Source organism: Aotus nancymaae, unplaced genomic scaffold, assembly GCF_030222135.1.
Source record: "Aotus nancymaae isolate 86718 unplaced genomic scaffold, 86718_ANA_hifiasm-v0.15.2.pri h1tg000004l, whole genome shotgun sequence".
Lineage (NCBI taxonomy): Eukaryota > Metazoa > Chordata > Mammalia > Primates > Aotidae > Aotus > Aotus nancymaae.
The window spans coordinates 44350453-44373611 of NW_026988415.1; the positions used below are offsets into that span (position 1 = coordinate 44350453).

The window sequence follows — 23159 nt, forward strand, 5'->3', positions numbered from 1 at the left end:
TTTTCCACTTAATATTCTTTTCAGGATTTATACTTGCATCTTACTAGTTTTTGTGGTTTTGGCATAGTTCGTATGTTTATTGTTCACATATCTAATTGACATCGGTTGAAATTATTTGTAAAACTCTTTGTTAGTGTGCTTTACAAAGCATGAATTCTAACCCAATATCTCAGCTCTAGTTTGCAAGGATTTTTCCAGAGTTTTTACACAATTCTTCCTTTTTTTATTTAGAATTTTTCAGTTTAAATAATCTTCTGACTTAAAACCACATGGATCATAACTTTTTTAAAAAAAATGTTTAACTGCCTTGGAACATGTAATGGCAGTGCCCAAGGAGATTAGATCATTCCAAGCCCAGGATGCACATAGACAAACTGGGGAAAACTTCAGAATAATTCAGAATTACCTGCTAATCAAGACACAACAAAGGTATCTCCCTGATCTACAGAAACTCCCATAAAGTACCCTGATCTGAATAATGGTCATAATTCAGTGGTTATTCTTATGGGTAACTTGAATAGCTGTTGAGATTAAAGGAGATAAAATATAGAGTGCATTTGCCTAAAGTAGTTGTGATGGTTAACACTGTCAACCTGATTGGATTGAAGGATACAAAATATGCATCCTGGGTGTGTCTGTATGGGTGTTGCCAAAAGAGATTAACATCTGAGTCAGTGGGCTGGGGAAGGCAGATCCACTCTTTATCTGGTGGGCACAATCTAATCTGCTTCCAGCGAATATAAAGCAGGCAGAAAAATGTGAAAAAGAGACAGGCCTAGCCTTCCAGCATACATCTTTCTTCCATGCTGGATGCTTCCTGCTCTTGAACACTAGACTCCAAGTTCTTCAGTTTTGGGACTCAGATTGGCTCTCCTTGCTCCTCAGCTTGCAGACAGCCTATTGTGGGACCTTGTAACTGTGTAAATTAATACTTAATAAACTCCCAGCTGGGTGCGGTGGCTCATGCCTGTAATCCCAGCACTTCGGGAGGCCGAGGTGGGTGGATCATGAGGTCAGGAGATTGAGACCATCCTGACCAACATGGTGAAACCCCGTCTCTACTAAAAATATAAAAATTAGATGGGCATGGTGGCGTGCGCCTGTAGTCCCAGCTACTCAGGAGGCTGAGGCAGGAGAATCGCTTGAACCCAGGAGGCGGAGGCTGCAGTGAGCCAAGATTGCGCCACTGCACTCCAGCCTGGGTGACAGAGCAAGACTCTGTCCAAAAAATAAATAAACTCCCATATATATACAGATAGAAAGATACAGATATAGATATAGGTATAGATATATACATATATACACTCATCTGTCTCAAGGCCCACACTTGAGCTTCTGCCTGAGCCCACTCACCACTTTAGGCATCAGCCAATTCATGTATCCCTACACACAGGTCTCTTGACACAAAGGATGGGATCTCACCTCTGTCATTTTCACCCAGAAAAGTTGTTGAGTAAACTCATGGGGTCACAATAGCAGGAGGGTGGAATCTCACCATTTCTCAAGCCCAAAACCCATCTTCTAAAAGGGAGGCTACTCAGGGTCCTCTAGGGAGGGTGAGGGATGGAATTTCATTCAAATCCTGCCACTTACCTGGAGAGGTGTCTTAGGCTCTGTGAGCCTGAGCTTAGTTATCTGTGAAATGGGACTGACGATACCATCCTTACAGAGCTGTCTGATGGGTAAATGAGGAAACCTCTTGAGAGAATATGGCATTGAGTGGAACTTAAATGGCCTTTAAATGGGACACAGCACTAGGCAATGGCTGTGCCTCAGTGCTAAGGCAGGCATTATGAAAAATCATTTCTCATTGCTCCCCCTTTATGAGAACACAGACATCTAGTTGAAGAAAGCAAATGTCCCTGTGATATGCCTTGAGTTCAAAGTTTTGTAGACAGTAGTCTCTCTACTTCATGGGAGTTATCAGAACCTCGTAAGAGCTGTTCAACGTCATGCTTCTGAGCCAATCCAAATTTAGTTTCCTACACTGGGAAGACAGGCATGTCTTTGAACTTACTTGTTCAGCTCAGAGACATCACCAGGGATGTGAGGTTTCGTGTTTGCCCACTGGTTGCTCCTGGACTTCTTGGTATGTTAATATATTTATTAGAATATTCTAGACCTGTCCCAAAATCACCAGTGCAGGGGTTTTCAGATCGTGCACTAAGCAGCTACATCACTTCAGAATTTCAGCCATCTGCTGCCTCCCTGAGAGATGAAAATCCAAGAGTTACTAGCATTTCTTCACACAAAATGTCTATTCTTTCATTAGGTAATAACTACGTATGTATTGAACTCAAAACCCATTCTATTCCTTTGGAGGTGCCTTATGAGCTCTAATGTGATATAAAAGCATAAGGGAAATAAATATGTGGGCAATTTCAAGGGTTAAATCTGAAATAACTTTTTTCACATTAACTTTTAACTTGGTCAAGTTCAAGAAGTTGAAGATTTAAAAAAAAATTCCTCCTTGGACCCCCCTCATCGCCCATTCAGCTACAAGCTACAGATCTCCCTGTCTCTGTCTCTCCCTCCCTTTTCCTTCTTCTCCTCCATATTTGAAGTACCAAAAAGAGTTTTCTACATCCTCTGTTAAAATTTTTCACTTCCCACTCATCATCCCATTGCCCTATGGCTTCTGTCTCTGGATTGCCATGAACGTTCTTTCCAAAGTCACAATCCACCCATTTCTTACTAGGTCCAGGTTTCATATAAATATATTAACATAGTGAATATTACTTTTAATGAGCTCCTAAAGTATGCATGCTTGCAGATTGCTTCTTTCATCTACCAACAGAGCTTTCACATTTTCCCAGGCTCTAGAGCATGATGCACTGGACATAAGTCCAACTTGTCCCACTACCTAACTGTTCAGTCTTAGGCAAAGTCCTTATTCTCTCTATCCCTCAGTTTTCCATCTGTAAAATGGAATTTTGCAAGAGTATTTAACTCATAAGTGTGTTCTGGGCACTGAATTATCCAATACATTAAAAGCATATAGTCATGAAAAATAGTAGGATATTGGCCAATGTTTATTCATAATCAATGATTATGAATAACCAGAGAGAGAGAGAACATGCAGGTGCTTAGTAATAATTCTAGAAGGAACAACAGAATTAGAAAAGCAACATTTGATAACTCATAGTTGTAAGTGATTCAGGTAAAAATAATAAATGCTCAGTTTGTACCAGCAAATCTCACAGCGGTCACTGAGTCATCATGGTAACCATGCTTGCCCAAAAAAGCTGGGAAAAAAAATGAATAAGCACCCTGATTGTATTCCTAATATATGCTTATAACTAAATAGGACTCATATGATGCACGGTAATTAACCTCAACTATCCCTTACAATAAACATTGCTGGCAGCTTCAGTGATATATACATTCATAATACATACATACCCACATACATTCATGCTTGATCTCTCTCACCATCCTAGATCTCAGGAATTCATTGATGTAGATTTGCTGAGTGGGTGGGTGGACAGGTAAAAAATTAGAACCTGGCCAGGCGTGGTGACTTACGCCTGTAATCTCAACATTTTGGGAGGCTGAGGTGGGAGGGTCACTTGAGTCCAGGAGTTTGACATCAGCCTGGGAAACATGAGACTCTGTCTCTACAAAAAATAAAGAAAGAAAGAAAGAAAGAAAGAAAAAGTTAGTCAGGTGTGGTGGTATGCACCTGAAATTCCAGCTTCTTAGGAGTATTGCCTGAACTTGGGAGGTCAAGGCTGCCATGAGCACACCACTTTATTTTAGCCTGGGCAAGAAAGCAAGATGCTGTCAAAAAAAACAAAAAACAAGAAAACAAAAAAATCCCTGCAAACCTTGCATTTCAACAGTTTTATTTTTAGCACACATATAAAGTAGAAAGCTACTGAACTATGCTCTTTTAATGATTAATTTTTCTGGAGACGACCCCTGTAGAGTATCTCTGAGACATCTTTCAAATACTTTTTCCATCAGAAAATAGGCTGTGCTTTCAACCAAAAAAACATTCAGCTATTATTAATTATTTGGCTACTGAGAAAATATAATAGTTCAGAGAAAATATAATAATTAGGCATTGTATTTAAAAATAATGACATTTACAGTAGCTTCAAAAAGTATGAAATATTTATAGAAAATCTATCCACAATTGTACAACACCTGTACACTGAACATTACAAAACACTGCTGAGAGAATTAAAGAAGACTTAAATAAATGGCAGACATTCTGTGTTCATGGATCAGAAGACTTAGTATTGTTAATATATCCATTCTCCCGGATCTGATCTATAAATTTAATATAAATTCAATAAAACTTTTACCAAACTTTCAAAAAGGAAACTGACAGGCTGATTCTAACATTCATGTGAAAGTTTAATAGATCTAGCTGATACAAACAACTTTGAAAAAAAGGACAAAGTTAGAGAACAAACACTACCTGACTTCAAGACTCTTTACAAATCTACAGTAATCAACACAGTGCACTGTTGGCATCAAGGTAGAAAAACTGATCAAAGAGACAGAATAAGGAATCCAAAACAGACCAAACCTACAGGGATAATTGTTTTTTGACAAAGATGCAAAGGCAATTCAGTGGAGAAAAGAGTATTTTTCAACAAATTGTGCTGGGAGAAGTGGTTATCTATATTCACAAATACAAACAGTGATCCAAATATCACACTATATACAAAAGTCAACTCAAAGTGGATCACATATATGTATATATACACACATATATATATACATGTATACATATGTGTATGTATACACATATATATGTATACACATAGGTATATACACACATTATACACATACATGTATATATGTATATGTGTGTATATATATATGCATATCTATATTTGTGTGTATATATACACATCTATATGTATGTGTATGTATATATGTGTATATACATACACATATATGTGTGTGTGTATATATATGTATATATAACCTAAAACTGTAAGTCTTCTACCAGAAACACAGGAGAAAATCCTTGTGACTTTGGGCTAAGTAAAGACTTCATTAGTGAGACAAAACTACAATCTGTAGGTGAAGAAATCAATAAATTAGACTTCCTGAAAGTTAAAAACTTTGCTCTTCCACAGACACCGTTGACAAGCCCTTGGCTGGGAGAAAATGGAAACTATTTATCTGGCAAAGGACTTATATCCAGAATACAGAAAATCTCACAAAACTCCTTAAGAAGAAAACAGACACTCCAATAAATAAATGGACAGAAGAATTGAAAAGACACTCCACTACAGAAAATATACAGATGCCAAATAAGCACATGAAAAGATATTCAACATCATTAATAATTAGGGAAAGAAAATAAAAAGTACAGTGAGATACTATTACATTCCAGAAGAATGATCAAAATTTAAAAGACTGATCATACCAATCACTGGTAATTTTCTGGAAGCTAAAACCCTCATACACTGCTGGTTGGAATGAAAAATGGTACAACCACTTTGAAAACAGTTTGGCTGTTTGGCCATTTCTTACAATGTTAATCTTACCTCTACCACATGATCCAGGCACTTAACTCCTAAGTATTGACCCTTGAAAGATAACACATATTTTTCCAAAAAGACTTCTTCACAAATGTTCATAGCAGCTTTATTTACAAGAACCTCAAATTAAAAACCAAAATGTCCATAGACAAATGGATGGATAATGAAATGTTTGCTATAGTTGTATACTGGAATAGTATTTAGCAATCAGAAAGAATGAACTATATCAGTAGATAAATGCAATAAAGTAGGTAAATATAAAAATAAGTAGAGTGAATGAAAAAAGCCAGGTGTTGATTTAAGAAAAAGAAACCGCTTCTATGATTCCATTTAAATATATTTCTGGACATGTAAAGTAATATATTGTGACAGACATACTGTGTTTACCTGGGGGCAAGGCAGTGGGAAAGGTAGGTAGGGCAGGTACTACAGAACTGAAATTGTGATGTCCTGGGAAATAATAATGGTATTTAGAAAAATCTAGTTATCTTAGAGGACATAGCTGGATATCATTATAATAGGGAAAACTACATTGCAAGTAGTAATTTGGAAAATGCCAAATTATTGTACCTCACATTTTAATATTTTTAGGTAGCACTTAATTAATTTCTGGCTTCATAGAAAATTTAATTACAGAATAGACAAAAAATATGGAAACCATAGAAGAATGCATACTATAATCACAAATTGGTAGGAAGATCTTCTAACCTTCTAACTGTATAGTTCAGCACCCATCTGAGAAATACACGTACATCACCGATTAGTATTCATAAAGGCAGAAAATATATGTAAATTTGTTGCGAATACATGTTAAACACCAAGTTCCATCCTCAAGCGAACAATTCATTGCTTTATGATAAAGTAAGGCATCTCTTAGATGGGAATCAAGTTTACTACAAAGAGTAGTTTCTCATCTTCTGGACTATATTGTGAACCTCACAGGAGCTATTCCACAACATGCTTTTGTTCATATCTATGAACTCATTAGAATCAGGCATCATATCTCACCAGCAAGGGAAGTGCCAGGGGTCTCTTGAGGACTGTTCCCCTTCAAATCTGGAGTAGAAGCTTCAGCACCCATCACGTCCCAGATCCTCACAACTAACCTCCTTCAGACACTTAATATTAAGTTCAGTCACATGCATGAAGAGTTGCACAGGGAGAAAGAGAATCCAGTCATTATTGTACATTCTTGGAGTAACTCTGTGCCTGGTACCATACTAGGCACTGGGTTAGTGACCAATGACACTGATAAAATTGGGTAGTGATCATATCCAGAAGGTACAATGGGTTTCTCACCAGGGCCTTTTTCTTCTTTCCTTATCTACCCCCTAAAAACAAATCTGAAAAGGAAGAAAAAGAGGCCTCAATTTACATACACATTTCTGATTCCACAATAACCACAGGGCTATGGTCTTGTACCTCTTTATCACCGTAAGTTCCAGGAATTCTATGGGTAAGCATAATTATCCCCATTATACAGAATGGGATGCTAAGCTCAGTCTTTGCCTGTATCATCCTCCCACAACCCTTCCTTACATGGGAAGTAGCCCTGAGACACCTTGGAGCAGGACACCACACTCCCTGGGACCAGGAGGGACCCACTTCTTTTTCTCACCAGACAGCCAGGGCACCGAGTCCCAAAGCAAGAACAAGGAGGCTTGGTTGGGATCTTTTGTCTTCCCACACTCCAGGGCAGTTCAGCCCTACATCTTCAGCTGAGTCTCAAAAACCTGAAGACAATCCTGTTTTTTTCACCAGGCCATGTAGGTCTCTATTGAAAAGTTGTCACAGTTACCCTTACGACATCTGGTTTCTATGGCAACCAAGATGTACAGGCTTGTCCTCAACACTGGAAATGCCTCCTCCACACTGGAAATGCCTCCTCCACACAGCCCTCTGTCCTCTTGCCTTTCTTGGGAAGCAAAAAACCTTCACTCTTCAGACCACCACCTGAGAAAGCTTACTAATAAAAGGAACTAGACTGGGACCCAGGTAATTGGTGGAAATCTGCCCTCTTTTGATAATAGGACAAAAGTCTGTGTTGTCGGGAATTTTGTTTGCTTTAAAAGTAAACTTGAGGGAGTATCTTCACGACATAGAGACCCAGGGAGGTATCTTAAGGCTCTTGACAAGGAGCTAGACCTGAGGGGGAGAACATGTACAACTCACACACCATGCTAGGCAGTTAGGCATCTGTGGCAGAAAACTGAGAAACTGTTTATAATCATATGACTAAACAACCTAGGAACACCAAAATATGCCATTTAAGATATCTCTTAGTTATTTCAGGGAAGCAGGCTTGGAATAATATAGTCATTTAGTAGGCAAAAACCTAATCAATTCAATCATACAATGGTTTGTCTTGACAATATCCTTATCCCCCATCCCAATATTTTATTCCATGTGAATGGACATTCACAACCAAAACATTTCTAGCCTCTGTGCACACTCCTTTGGCAGGAGAAATATGCTGCTCAGCTGTAGTCCTTCCTTCAAAATTCTTGGTAGTAAGCTACCTTTCAGAGGTACTCACTCTACTCTGCCAACAGGAGGGGATCTTACAATAGGCCCACAGGCCTAGTCTTCTTTCTGTGCCTTGCTGGCTCCTCAACTATTCCTATGGTCTTGCTTTACAATGCTTGAATATTTAAGGCCTCCCACCCCAAGTAATCCACTGCTCCAAGTCTTAGCACTAAACCAAATAAGATATATAATTTTTAAAACTACAAGGGCTTTATTTCTTATAAAAGTCACATTACAGAATGTGACTTAGATTTGCTGTCACATGGGCTACAAATGAGCCCCAGAATCGACAGTATCCACCCAGCAGTGCTGCATTGGGACAGTCACAAATGCCAAGAATTGCAATGCATAGCAGTCTGATGTCTCCTAAAGGAGTCCTGTTTATGTGTGTTCAAGAAAACTGACTTCCTTGCCAAGGGCTATCCCTGTAGCAGGAGAAAGTATTTCAGGACACTTTCCTGAAACACTAGTGAATATGAAGAAATACCCTGTGTTTGGAATGATTACTCATTAAGCCAACCTCTGAGGTTTTTCTTATGAAGTGGTTTATAGCAACACACTCTCAGTACTTTAATTCATGTGACTGTAGTAGAGGCTCATCTTATGGTATTAAGTTCCAATTCAAATAATAGTGGAAAAATTATACAATGTAAAAATTTCCATTGGAAATCTCTTCAAGTAGGAATCAATGACATGTCCACAAATCTCTATCCACATATAAACTAATACTCACATTATAGTCAAAATTATAACTAAGTTCCACCAAGCCTTTAAGAATAAGAGAATCCCTTTCTTATTCAATAATAGAATACAGAAAAAGTGAGAAAGCTCACCAAAACCCTAATGTTTTGGATATCTATTTCTCCTTAACCAATATCCCCAAAAACAGCCATTTGTTATCGCTCAGGATTCTGTGTATTGACTGGGCTGAGCTAGGTATTTTCTGCTTCATGGGGTATCTGTCGCCTGGGGCTGTGTGGTCCACACATCTGGGACATCCAAGAGGCTCACTCACATGGATGATGACTGTGCTGGTATCTCCTGGGAGCTCAGCTAGGGTTTTGCCTGGAACACCTTAGTTGGACACAGAGTCCTCCATAGGTAGGGTAGCCAGATAAAATAGAAGATACTCACTTATATTTTATTCCAGATAAATAATGAATAATATTTTAGTGTGTGATGGTTATATTTATATATCAGGTTGGCTGGGCTAAAGTGAGGTTTGATGAGCTAAAGTACACAGATAGCTCATCAAACATTATTCTGGATGTTTCTTTGAGGATGTTTTTGAATGAGATTAAAATTTAAATTTCTGGACATTGTGTAAAGCAGATTATTATCTATACTGTGGATAGGCTTCATCTAATCCACTGGAAGTCTGCACAGAAAAAAAAAGACTGACCTCCCCTGAAGCAAAGGGAAGTTTGCTGGTAAATGGCCTTTGGAATTAAACTGCAACATTAGTTCTTCCTTGGTCTGCATTCTGCAAACACACCCTGCAAATTTGGGCCTTCCAGCTATCGTGATCATGCTAGCCAATTCCTGAAAATAAATCAGTCTCTTCCCAACCCCTCTATTTAGATAGATAGGTAAGATAGGTAGATACACACACACACACACACACACACACACACACACACATACACACACACACAGTATTGGATATGTGACTCTGGATGTGGCATGCAATATTATTTTATTTGAATTCAACTGGGCATCTCATATTTTTATTTGCAACATCTGGCAAACTTAGGGGTGTAGCCTTTGGATATGTAAGTTTTATTTACCTTCTGACATGACATTTCCAATGAGGCAAGTCTAAGGAAAATGAGCAGGTAAGACAAAAAAAGGACAAAAGCTGGTAATGCCTACTGTTGGTGAAATAAAGGGGAAACAGACTTTCAAATATACTGTTGGCACCACATTGATGTATCTATTTTCTGAGGCCCATATTATTACAGCTTAATGACTTGAATGCCCTTTGTGCAGAAGTCCTATTTCTACCAACCAGGGAGTTTCAGCTGAGGGTTTAGAAAAGGCACATCAAGGTGACTCTTATGTGCATCCTGGTTAAGAAGCCCTGGCTGTGGGGGCAGGTCTAATTAATAGATGAGTTTTTTGCTTCAGGGAGGAACGATAGCTCCTACTTATGGAGCAAAGTGTTTAGAGGGCCCTAGCTCTAGTTTCTTTATGTTAGCGTCTGAATTTGATCTCATGACAGTCCTGCTAGTGAGGTACCAGTATCCTCTCTTCTTCATGGATGTCTGTGACTAACAAAGCACGTGCTCCTAACCACACAGCTGGATGGCAAAAAACTTGCTCAGCAAGCTCAGTGCCAGAACCAGGCTTACTGCCAGAACCTGACAGCCTGGGCACCTTGAATTGCTGGTGGCAGATCTTTAGTATGAGGACATATACTGTTAAGGAGTTTAATATCTGTTCTCCTTGTGTTTACCCTTCCTGCGTTTCCAGCAGAAAACCAGGCTTGGGCCTCTTTCCCCGTGTCTCAGGGAAGGTTTATAGCAAGGCTGGAAGCAGAAGCAGTGTTTGCTTCATCCTGTGTGGAAACTTAAACTTAAGGAAAGGATTGGACTACTTGTACCTGGCAGGAAGTGGAAGGGTTCTAAGGACACAGAGAAAAGAGGAGAGAGATTTCTCTTGGATAGCGATGAGGTCAGAGTTCTACAGGTGCCTCTGGGGGTAGGAACCTGAGCATTGCACTATATCAATGTTTGGAGAAGCTCTCTATATGGTTCATCAAGGCGCGGCATCCAGCCATGAGACAGATTCTCCTGTTTGGTTGGAAGGATGGATAACTCAGGGTCGGGAAGTGTGGTGGGACTGAAGGTAGCAAACCAGCTAGGGAAATGGTCAGCTCAGTCCTCAGCAGTGGGGACACATGCGTGATAATGACTTGCCAGGAAGATACATTTCCACAAATGTTTATTCTTTGCCAAAGAATAAAAAAAAGTGAGTATTTTTAATATATACTGTCTAGTTGAAAGTTAAAATCTCTTTACTAATGAATATCCCAACCAACTACAAGATGAGAGCACTTGTTTCTTTAGATTTTTGCAATAATGGGCTTCCCAATGTTAATATTTGTGGATGTAATATCCTATCACTGTAATGTTAGAATACTTTTCATTTTTCTCCATCTATTTCCACATAAATGGCATATTTCACATGTACATTTCTAAACACAAACATAACAGTCCCACTTTATGCCTCAGAATCTGTCCTTGAATAGTCCTAGAGTTTGATGAGAAAATCTGATGAGTAAGTTTGTGTTTATGCTGTATCCTGTTTAAATTGAAATTGTGGAGTCATAAGAATGACATGTTGCTGCAGGAGAACAAAATGGTAGACTGGCTTTGCAGAGACACTGGAGAACATATATGAGAGAAGCAAGCACAGCCCCATCAACTGCTGCTCTCTCAAATCTGCACTGCAGAGAATCCCTGGCATGTGTGCAAGAATGGTCATGTCAGCGTGGCCAAAATATCAAATAGCCCCAAAGTTACCTTATTAGAGACATCTCAGAAACATTTTCAGAAGAAATAAATTCAATAAGTGTTTGCTACGATTTAGATGTTTGACTCCTCCAAACCTCATGTTGACATCTGATCCCTAATGTTGGAGGTGGGACTTAACAGGAGGTGTTTGGGTCATGGGGGTGGATACTTCATCAAAGTCTTGGTGCCATCCTTGCTGTGATGAGTGAGTCCTTGCTCTATTAGTTCCCACAAGAGCTTGTTGTTGAAAAGAGCCTAGTACCTCTCATCTCTCTTTCCCATCTTTTGCTATGTGGTCTCTGCACAAGCCAGCTCCCCTTGGCCTTCATCGTGAGTGGAAGCTTCCTGAGGCCCTCATCAGAAGCAGATGCCCAATCTTAAACTTTCCAACCATCAGAATTGTTAGCCACATAAAGTTTTTCTTTTTATAAGTTGTGCAGCCTCAGATATTCCTTTATAGCAACACTAAATGGACTAAGATAGTGGTATAAAAATATATGGTTTATTCCATTTACCTGTCAGGACAGCAGTGTGAAGGAAGTATGGTGAGTCCCATCTTGCAGATGATCAAGCTCTGGCTCACAGAGCCTAAGACCCTTTCCAGATAAGTGGCAGAATGCCAATGGGATTCCATCTCTTACCCTTCCCCACAATGGAACCAGCAGCTTCCCATTTGGAAGATGACAATTTTATACTTCCCTAGTATTGTGCCCTAAGGGTACTCACTCAACAGCCCTTCACATTGAGGAAAAGGATGGTGGAAATGAAATCTTGACCTTTGGGCCATGAGGCATAGCTGTGGGGTCATATGGATTACCAGGTCTCTGAAGTTAACTGTAGGGTAAAATAAGGAAACGTAACCTCATGTGGAACAAGAAAGAATAGGGAAGAGAATAGAAAACAGCCTCCAGGGATCACCTCTACCTTTCTCTGTCTTTGCTCCCTTCCCCACCTCATTTGTCCCCTGCTCTTTGTGACAGTATGGGATGTACACAGGTATCCGAAGTACCCTGAGAAAGGATAGAAAGATGGGAAGATCCAGATGATGAGACAGCTGGATCAGGCAACACAAGTCCTGGAGCCCGTGCCCTGGGTATTGGCTCACCCACCAGGCACTTCATCTCTACCTGCTTCTGTGTGCCTCACCATCACTCTACCACACAGCAATGATGCTCCCACATAACAAAAATATCCACTCTTCAAGGTAGGCTAGCAGGAGAAGTGATTTACCCCTGAGACAAGAACATCTCACAGTCACTGGTTGGGTCTGGCACCAAGATGCAGAGAAATCTCTGGTCTCTCTTGCTCCAGTGTCCTGAACAGCAGACAGTATGAGGTTTTCATCAAGCCCCTTGGGAGTGCAAAGGAAACATACTTCTCTCATGCAGACAAGGGGACAAGAAACATATGGGGACAGGAAAACCTGGGAAACAGGAAGAAATGGGGTATGTGGTGACTTCATTCCTTACCCCAAACTCCATTTATGGGGTCCATGACTCAGTTGAATAGAAATGGTGGAATCACCTTCTTCCCTTCCCCAGCACCATCAGTGCGCTCATTCCACCACACAGAAATGACACTGACTCACCATAAAATTAGAAACATGGGAGTGTTTCCCTTTTCTCCACATGCTCTCTAGTCACGTGGAAAATAGTTACTATACACTAGAGAAACTTAGCAAACCTCACCTTAATTAAATGATGAAGTTCAACATCACCAGTGACATTAAGTAGTCATCCTAACTACCAGATATAATGTGACAAGAAGGGCACTTCAACTCAATGGTATTCTTTCTCAAAACACATAACCCTTGTGTAATCACAATAAGAACAACTGGCTAAGCCTATACTCCTCATTACTGTCAGGGTCATGAAAGTCATCTGGCAGTTCCTCAAATGGATAAGCAGGGAGTTACCAGCAATTCCACTCTTAGGTACATACTCAAGAGAAATGAAAACGTAAGTCTACCTGAAAACTTAAACACAAATGTATGTTGAATCGCCATTCATATTAGCCAATAACTAGAAATAATCCAAATGACCATCAGCAGATAAATAGGTAAAAAATGCAGTCTATTCATACAAGATTTTTCAGCCATTAGAAAGAATGACATTATGAGACATGCTACACTATGGATGAACCTTGAGAATATATCATAACAAGGTGAAGGAAGCCAAACGATAAAGACCAAATATTGTATGATTCCATTTATATAAAGCATCTAAATAGGCAAATTCATAGACACAGAAAACATTTGTGATTGCCAAGGCTGAAGAAGGAATTAACTGTATTCAAGCACGACAGGATTTTTGGAGGTAATGGAAATGTTTAAAGCTTGATTCTGGTGATGGTAGCACAACTCTACACATTTACTAAATTCATCAAATTTACCCTTAAAACGGGTAAATTTCATTATCTCTATGGCATATTGGAAGAAAGCTGTTTAAAAATATGGTCTTCTGGTCTTCTGTTGTACCACAGTAATGACTGAACACTTTCATACAAAAGAATTGGTTTATGTTTTATATAAAAATGAAGGCATATAAAAGAGTGTCTGTGTCCTAGCCCTGCTGCCTCTGTCCTGTGTAACTCTAAGCAATGATCATTCGTCTTCCCCCTTCCCCTCATGCTACATAAGGTTGTGCTTGTGTGCAAAATTTGATGTCATCTAATCACTTCCACATCTTTCAGATATGACAATGACTTAAGAGTGGGTCCTGAACTCTGCCATCCTATGTGATAGGATGTCAGCATAACTAATTTCTTCACTCCTCTGTGGCTGTCCTCACATGCCTCCCTTGGGGAATCTAAATGGCACCAACTCTATGTGTGCCACTATGTCAATACATATCAAAGAGTGAACACCACTTACATCAACAATTTCCCTTGTAGAAATTCATCTTCAGAATGTAGTGAAGAATGTTGATAAGCATCTGGTTATAAGGACTGCCATCCTGATAATTATCTTTTGTCACTTCTGGGCCTGAATTTAGGAAGAGAGACCAAATGAGACACAAACCCATGAAGGGGCGGAGGGAAATGTGGTTGTCAGCGTGTGCGCGGTGCATGTGCGCGCACACACACACACACTCGCAGAAACTGAGACATTTATCATGTTGTGTTATAATTCTCCTAAGACAGCTTGCTGAACTCAAGGAAAACACATTTAACTCACTGCTGCAAACAGCCACAGGAACTGTGCCTGAAACTGTGCCCTTCAGCAGTGCACAGACTCTGAAAAGATGCCATCCACACAGTGTAAATAATAGGAAATATCAGAACAGTCTGAATAACATAGGGTTGTGAAAATTGATTATGTCACATCCATAGGATAGAATTCTAGAAGCAGCAAAAACGAGTTATAATGAAAGCAATGATGAGAGATGACTTCTTGCATACCAGATTAATGATTCACATTATTTCTAATGTGTGGAGAAACAGGTATTTTTATACTGTATATAGGTAATATAAATTAGTAATCGTATTTTAAAGTAATTATTAACATAAAAGTTTATAGTTCAAAGGGTTTTAAAATGAACTTAATAAATGCTTACAAAAATATTTGCATATACATAAGCATGATGTTAAGTACACTATTTTTGGTCATAGAAATAATGGTAAGGAAACGAAATTTTCGTTGCTAGGATACTAGTGAAGTAAATTTGAGGGCATCCACACAATAAAATACACAGTCCAAAAAAAAAAAAGTGAGTTTTTTTGTGTTTTAGTATTTTAAGATGTTATCATATATTTCCATGACAAGATGGTTATAGTAAGAGCAAACTTGGGTTACAAAGATGATAAAAGATCTGCATCCATTTTAGCTTACCCAGGTCTCCAGCTATTTATCCATTTGTCTCAAAGCATTTAAAAAATATATTTATGGGCCGGGCGCGGTGGCTCACGCCTGTAATCCCAGCACTTTGGGAGGCCGAGGCGGGTGGATCACAAGGTCAAGAGATCGAGACCATCCTGGTCAACACGGTGAAACCCCGTCTCTACTAAAAATACAAAAAATTAGCTGGGCATGGTGGCGCGTGCCAGTAATCCCAGCTACTCAGGAGGCTGAGGCAGGAGAATTGCCTGAACCCAGGAGGCGGAGGTTGCAGTGAGCCGAGATCGCGCCATTGCACTCCAGCCTGGGTAACAAGAGCAAAACTCCGTCTCAAATATATATATATATATTCCTCTGACACAGTTTTCTTTTCCACATAGTAAGAGGCTCCACTTTTTAAATGGAGACTGACAGTATTCCTACACATTGGGAATGCCCAATTTTCACTCAGACTTCCAGAAAACTCTGTAGGGCGGGCTTGGGCCACAACTGCCCTCCCTCCCACTTTCCTGCTGATATTCAAGCTGCAGTTCAGGCTTCAGTCACGAGGGGGCACCACCATACCACCATTGTCAAATATTTCCACAGATGTGTTTGCAAGGAGCAAAAAAACATTCCTCACTTAAAACCTAGCATATGAATTTACATATAGAATAATTCTAATTCTGTCAGAATAAAATTGATAAGTGTAAAATAAGACAGCAAAATCCTCTACTCTGGGGCATCCATAAGATGAAACATGAGATACCTCTAGCACACACTGGCAGCCCTTGGGAGGCAGAACTTTTTTACCTACAGACAGCCATTCCCCTGTATCCATCATTTTTATGAATTATAAAATAAGCATATTTAAGGGATATCTAAATCTGAGATTGGAAGTCCCGGCCTGGTCTGAACTGAAGATAAGCCTGCACCTGTGAGCTGTATTTGGGTGATGGAGCTAGAGGAGCTAGAAACACACACACACACACACACACACACACACACACACACACACACACACAGAGTCAATTTACTGTTTTAAATCTACTTTGTTTTCCCAGGAAAGTGAATACAATGAATCCTTTTCCAAATTACTGAATTCAGTTACACATTACTGCTGTCGATCTATTAACAAGTATTTTCTTTATCCAAATTTTTATCAATATACATTTTCCTGAAACAAACTTTCAAACAATATACAAAAGCATATTCATAAATTGGAATAAACCTTTATCACTCATTGGTCCAGCTTCTATGCTGTGACCCAAGAGCGTCTGTTGTCCCTGGTATGATGCATACTCTTCAGACACGTCCCTGTAGGTGAGGTGCACACAATCCCATTCACCCCCCCCCCCACACACAGAGTCTTCTCCAAAAGTGCAATCACAGTCCTCATCTTCTTTTGCAACTGCCTTTTCCACTTTATATTATATTTAGGGTTGATATTTGTATCTTATTAGTTCTTGTGGGTTTGGCATAGTTAACATGTTCATTGTTCACGTATGTATGTGAATTATCTGTTGAAATAGTTGCTAATCTTTTTGTTACAGTGTGCTTCATAAATCATGGATACTAACCCAATATCTGAAGTGTGGTTTGCAAATGTTTTCTTTGTTTTAATACAATTCTTAGTGGCTTTTTATTTATTTAGAAAGTGTATTAAATTTCAATAATTTGAGTTAAAAGCTATACAGCTCATAATTTAAAAGAAGAAACCATTGAACACCACCACAGGGAGCGGGTGCAGTCAGCCTAGAGGAAGATTATTGCATTCAGAGCCCTGCAGGCATTAAGGAAAAATGGAAAAAACTCTAGAGTATTCCAGAGTAAGCTGCTGATCAGAAGATACCAAAGTTTTCTCTTTGATTTACATAACTCCTCTAAAGGCATTACCCTCATCTGATTAGTGGTCAGAATGATGGGTATCATAAATAGCTGTTAGGATTAAAGAAGAAGATCATGACACAGAAGGATTCAGGGTAAAAGTTCAGTCACAGTCAGCCAGCCCAGGGCCCAAGGAGCAATCAGCACATGTGAATTGAAACACCTGTGAAGTGCCTTCTTTGTGCAACTAAAAATAACAAAAAGAAAGGAAAATATACACATGACCAGCACTTGTAATACAAAATTAGTCCAAGTTCTAAATGCAATGCAGCCCTAAAGCAACCAAGGAATTTGGGTCTGGACACATGAAAACTAACTCCCCCAAAATACTGTCTTCTTTTACCAGCATGGCCCAGATTAGGTTCTAGATGTAGAGGACAGGCCTAGAAGAGAAACAGTGAGAACGAAGACAAAAAATTCAGCCTAGACAAATGGGAAAATGTTTCATGTTCAGATACACTGAGACATTGTTTTGGGATAGGAAGCAATTGGAAAATGAAGACTCTGAACATATCAGAGTTTTAAAATGAAAATAATATCCGCAGTATGCATTTCTGCTTCCTACAGCATATAAACTGAGAAAATGAGTGTTTCCATTTTAGTAGCTCTGAAAGAAAATACACATGGCTAGTAGGCATATATGCTTGTCACACTGTTGAGATGTGGATGTGCATTTGTTCTTCGTGTGTTTCTTCCTTTCTCTTTTCCATTATATGTCCCACTAACTACAGATGAAACATCCAACAAAATAAGATCACATTTCATGTAGAGATATATACATGTTAAAAATTGTAATGAGATGTATTAAGAATGAAATATCAAAATTTTTGTTAGTGACTACTCCAAGTAAAACAGCAGCTAATGCAATCAGAAAAGACTAAGTAAGTTTCTACTGTATATGTAATGTTTTATTTCTTAATGAGTACATAGAAGTATCTTACACTAGTTTTGAATTTTTATGTCTGAAATATTTAACATGCAATGTTTGTATGAGTTTTAATTCTGATTTAAAACATGATTCATATTAATTTAGAAATTGTAGAACATACAGTTAATTCCAGAGATAAACATATACTAGGCAATCTTACCACTCTTTAACTTTAAAAAGTACATGTTTGTGCATTCCTCCCATTATATTCTCTCTATATAAATGTGAGTTTATATATGTAAATGTGAGTTTTATTTTTTAATGGTTTAAGAAAATTTTTAAATAAAATTCGTAAAAATGCATCTTTGAGAATAATTTTCTCAGCTTGAATTGTTTTCCACACCCAAAGAAAATACAGAAGTATCAGCACTCACACATATATACACTCAAGACTACAATAACATTCTCTACATATAACTATATTCAATATAGCTTGAATTGCAGAAAAATCAAGACAATTCTAAAAAGTGATTGCAGGGTCATTTTTTTTTCTCCAGAACACTAGAGAAACAGTAAAGCTATTTCAACAAAAGTCTTTCTTTGATTGACAAAAGTTGAAACTCACACTTAAATAAAAAAGATCCAAATCAAGATCCTCTCCACCCCTACCCCTCATCCCTCGATTAATCCCCTTTAGGGCCATATTTTCTTCTTGCTCCTAAGAAAAAAATCTGGAATTTTGAATATTCCCAGTTTTCTATGCACACTTGGAATTGGGCAAATGTGTTCAGATCAGCCAGCATTTCTGTATATACATACAGAAAATACATGAATATATGTATATATATCTATATACATACATCCTGTGTATTTATTGCATGTAGTCTCACATATCTAGACAGTAGACATTGCTAGATGTCCTGAAATCAGATGAAATGATCTCAAGTATACACTGAATTCTATATGACTCCCAAGTCCCCATCCCTAACCATTTGGATACCATCATTTTCTGTGTAAGAGCTGAGACCAGCACAGGGGAAGTCACTTCCCATGGTCCTGCAGGCAAGGACAGATGTGGTTTCTGGGACCCAGAACTCTTGATTTCAGTCTGTTGTACACCAGACTCATCTTCATGCTCTGTTATTCTGTAATATCTTTCTTCTGGGGTTCAAAGAAAGGTTCCCATTCTGGTGTCAAAAAGGAAAGTAAACCAACCTATCTCCATCCTTCCCTGCCTCCTACTCTTCCCAGTCTCTAATACTCACAATTCTACTCTATTTCTATGAGCTCATTAAAAAAATTTTTTTTAGTATAGCTGGTTAACTGTCACACAATTATAGCTAGACAAGAAGAATGAGTTTTGGTGTTCTGCTATAATTTATTGTATATTCTCAAAGGCTGGGAGAGAAGATTTTGAATGTTTACAACACAAAGAAATGGCAAAGTTTGAGGGGATGGATATGCTAATTACCCTGATTTGCTCCTTAGACATTGCATACACATATGGGAATATCACTTTGTATCCCATAAATATGTACATTACATGTCGACTAAAAATTAAAGGAAAAGGGGAAGGTAAAAAGAAGAACATATCAAATAAAAAGTTAACAAAGCAATGATTTTCTTACTGATTTCTGCCATCCTCAGTATCTCATCCTAAAGAGAAATGGTACCAAAGCTTATTCATCACATAAATATATATACATTTCTTTTCCTGATGGTTCAAATCTACTGATATCTTTGAGATGTTCATGTTTTAACTGTTAGAACAGTTAGTTGCCCTTAGTAAACCTGATCTTGCTATTATGTTTTGTTTTATATATGTGCAAAACGTATTCATGTACATATGTTCTTTCTCCAAATCATCATGTTGTACATATTTTTCAGCAACTTCTGTTTTCCACTTGGTACGATAGCCCAGGATATTAATTTGAATTCATTTACTTACTGTAATTTGGCAAATTTTTGAAAGTTTAATGACTATGTATATTACATTTTATGTGAATTATCTGTCCACATATTTTGATGATTTCTCTACTCATTATTAAGACTTCTTCCATATCAAGGATCTTATGTATTAATGATTCTAAATACTAATTAAATATAGAGAGCAAATAAACATATGCACTAGTGAAAGACTGTACAATTTCTATGTTTAAAAGCAATGTAACAGAACTGAACACAAATGACCAAAGACATTAATCATATCGATAACAATGAATTGGCTTGACTTACCTATTAAAAGATAATTATTTTCAGACTGCCTATTGAAGCAAAATCCAAAGTTATGCTTTTTCAAGTGATATACATAAAACAAATGTATTCATATAGGGTAAAAATGTAATGATAAATATATAATAGGCAGTTGCCAATATAAAGAAAAGGTTACAATCTTGACAATTAAGAGAGAAAAATTGAGACCCAAATGGATTTAAAGAGACAAAAAAACACAGTTGATAAAGCTAAATGCTACAATTCACAAGGAAGATGGGAGATATTAATACTTATATACACAATCATGTGGTAAAAATATTGATAGAGCAAAAACTACAATAAATGCAAAGAGAAGTAGGAAGAAGCACACCATTTAAAAATAGATGATACTACCACATTTCCTATAATCCAAAAACGTTCAGGTGGAGAAAAATTTAGTAACTGTAGGGAACACCTAAGCAACATAATTCCAAGGGCAGATCTTACAGATACACTTATTCTAAATTGTGAAGCCTAATATTAGACAACACACCTACTTTCATATAAACATGGATCATTCATGAAAATTGATTTCTATCTGAGGCTGTTAAACAAAACTTTCACCCAAATGGAAATAGATTAAAATTGCAGAATTTGGTGCATATAATCATAATGAAAACAGAGCATGTATGAATTTAGCTAGAGTAGCTTTCAGAGACTATTTTAAAACATTAAATACCTATATCAATAAAAATGAAAATAAATGAGTTAAACATTCAATTCAGAAAGCCTGATAAAGAACCACAATGTAAACTAAAAAAAAAAAAAAAAAAAAATGGAGACGAAAAGAATGCTTAATGGTAAAAATAGAAATGAATGTGAAAATAAATAACATCCCAGTTAGCAGAGTTGGGATAAGAAGGAAGCAAACACTGATGTTGTGAATGTGTCAGAAACTGCTGGGATCTGGTGAGGGTTTCCCCTTAAACTCCTCACAACACTCTCTTAAGTGTAAGAATCAAGCTTGTGTGTGTGTGTGTACATATACAAATAGACATTTAATGTTAAATTAGCTAGTTGGAAGACAAGAACACCTATAGTATTTATGTGTGTGTGTGTGCTTGTATATAGACAAATATGCAAAAGAATACTATATTTTGTCTAGGGACACTCTCATATGTAGTAAAGGACTGAAAAAACAATGTGGGATAGTAAGTACCCCATTCTGGATACTGATTATCTCTAGGAGGGAAGAAAGGATCAGGAAGGAGTAAAGTTTTGCTTAACTTGGATTAATTTTATAGTTCTCTATACTCTTTATAAGTAGCAGAGGTTTTAGGGGACATAGCAGTTTTTTTTTTTTTCATAAGTACAATCCATAGTCACCAAAGGCTTAATACTGAGCCAAGTGGAGAAGTTAAAAATATCAGTCCCATCATAGACTGGGTGCAGTGGCTCACACCTGTAATCCCAGCACTTAGAGAGGCCAAGGCAGGTGGATTACCTGAAGCCAGGAGTTCAAGACCACCAGCCTGGGCAATACAGCAAAACCTGTTTGTACTAATACAAAAAAAAAAATTATCTAGGTATGGGATCTCATACCTGTATTCCCAGCTACTCAGGAGGCTGAGGCAGGAGAATCGACTGAACCTGGGAGGCAGAAGCTGCAGTGAGCTGAGATCATGCCACTGCACTCCAGCCTGAGTGACACAGCAAGATCCTGTGTCAAAAAAAAATCAATCCCATCATGGTTGAAGTTAAGATTGGGCTATGTTCTTTGACTGGGATTTTTTAGTGTATACATGTATGCACATGTAGTGTACATGCATTACATATACAACCCATATAATAATTAATATACCATATGTATAGTTTAGTACCCTGTATTTTTTATTTTAGTTTTGCTTTTACCTTAAGTACTAATATGTGGATGAGGCATTCTGGTTAATTACAAGGTAAAATAAATGATACAACTTTTTTTTTTTTTAAGGTTCTTGCTCTATCCCTCAGGCTGTAGTACAGTGGTGTGATCACAGCTCACTGCAGACTTGACCTCCTGGACCCAAGCAATCCTCCCACTTCAGCCTCCTGAGTAGCTAGGACTACAGCCATGTGCTACCATCCGTGCCTAAATTTTAAAATTTTTTTGTAGAGATGGGGTCTCACTATGTTGTTCACGCTCATCTTGAACTCCTGGGCCCAAGCTATCCTCCTGCCTCAGCTTCCCAAAGTTCTGTGATTACAGGCATGAGCCACTGTGCCTTGCCCCAACTTTGCTTTCCAATGAACCCTTTTCCAGTTGATCCAGCCTCAGTTCTTAAATAATGCATCTGATTGGAAATGGCATACTTGTAGCATATTGAATAATATATATTTGGATCTGCTCATAAGATTTCTATAGACTTCCTTTAATCTATATATCAAATACTCTGTCCAACAGTTATTTCATTATAGGTTCATGAAACATAATACCTGGCCATGTATTCCTACTCCTATTATTCACCCTTTAGATAGGTGAAATGAATAATAATAATATAATATGCTAACAATTATAAGGTATATAGTATTAATAGATAAACTGCTTACTATAGATCATACAACCAAAAAGTGATGGTTCCCAGGGTCAAATTCAGAAACTTCTTATCCCAAAGCCCATATCTCTAATCACTGTTTCTATGCTGAGTGCTCCTCTGTGTTTGGGCTGAGGCCAACAAAGGGGAAGGGACTTACTCAAAGACCTGTGGTCAGTTGATGGGTTTTGCAGCTGGGGTACAAGGTTAATGATTCCCATCTTCAGTCTAGCTGGCCCAATAATATTTCTGGATCTTCTGCACTATTTATTCTTGAGGCTC

The 23159-nt window shown here is 38.1% G+C and overlaps 1 protein-coding gene across 8 annotated transcripts in view; it reads right to left on the reverse strand.

The window, feature by feature from the left end:
* LOC105706448 (ras-related protein Rab-40A-like) overlaps positions 1-23159 on the reverse strand; it is a 136183-nt gene that overhangs the window by 35103 nt on the left and 77921 nt on the right. For 6 of the 8 annotated variants that reach the window (XM_064362190.1, XM_064362170.1, XM_064362168.1 and 3 more), the window contains 3 exons: positions 14418-14528; positions 3403-3617; positions 2018-2208 (listed from right to left, as the gene is read on the reverse strand). The gene's annotated coding sequence lies outside the window, so the exon portion shown is untranslated. Of the gene's footprint in view, positions 1-2017; positions 2209-3402; positions 3618-6512; positions 7071-14417; positions 14529-23159 lie in introns of those variants that run through there. The other 2 variants (XM_064362201.1, XM_064362175.1) reach the window with 2 other exon arrangements.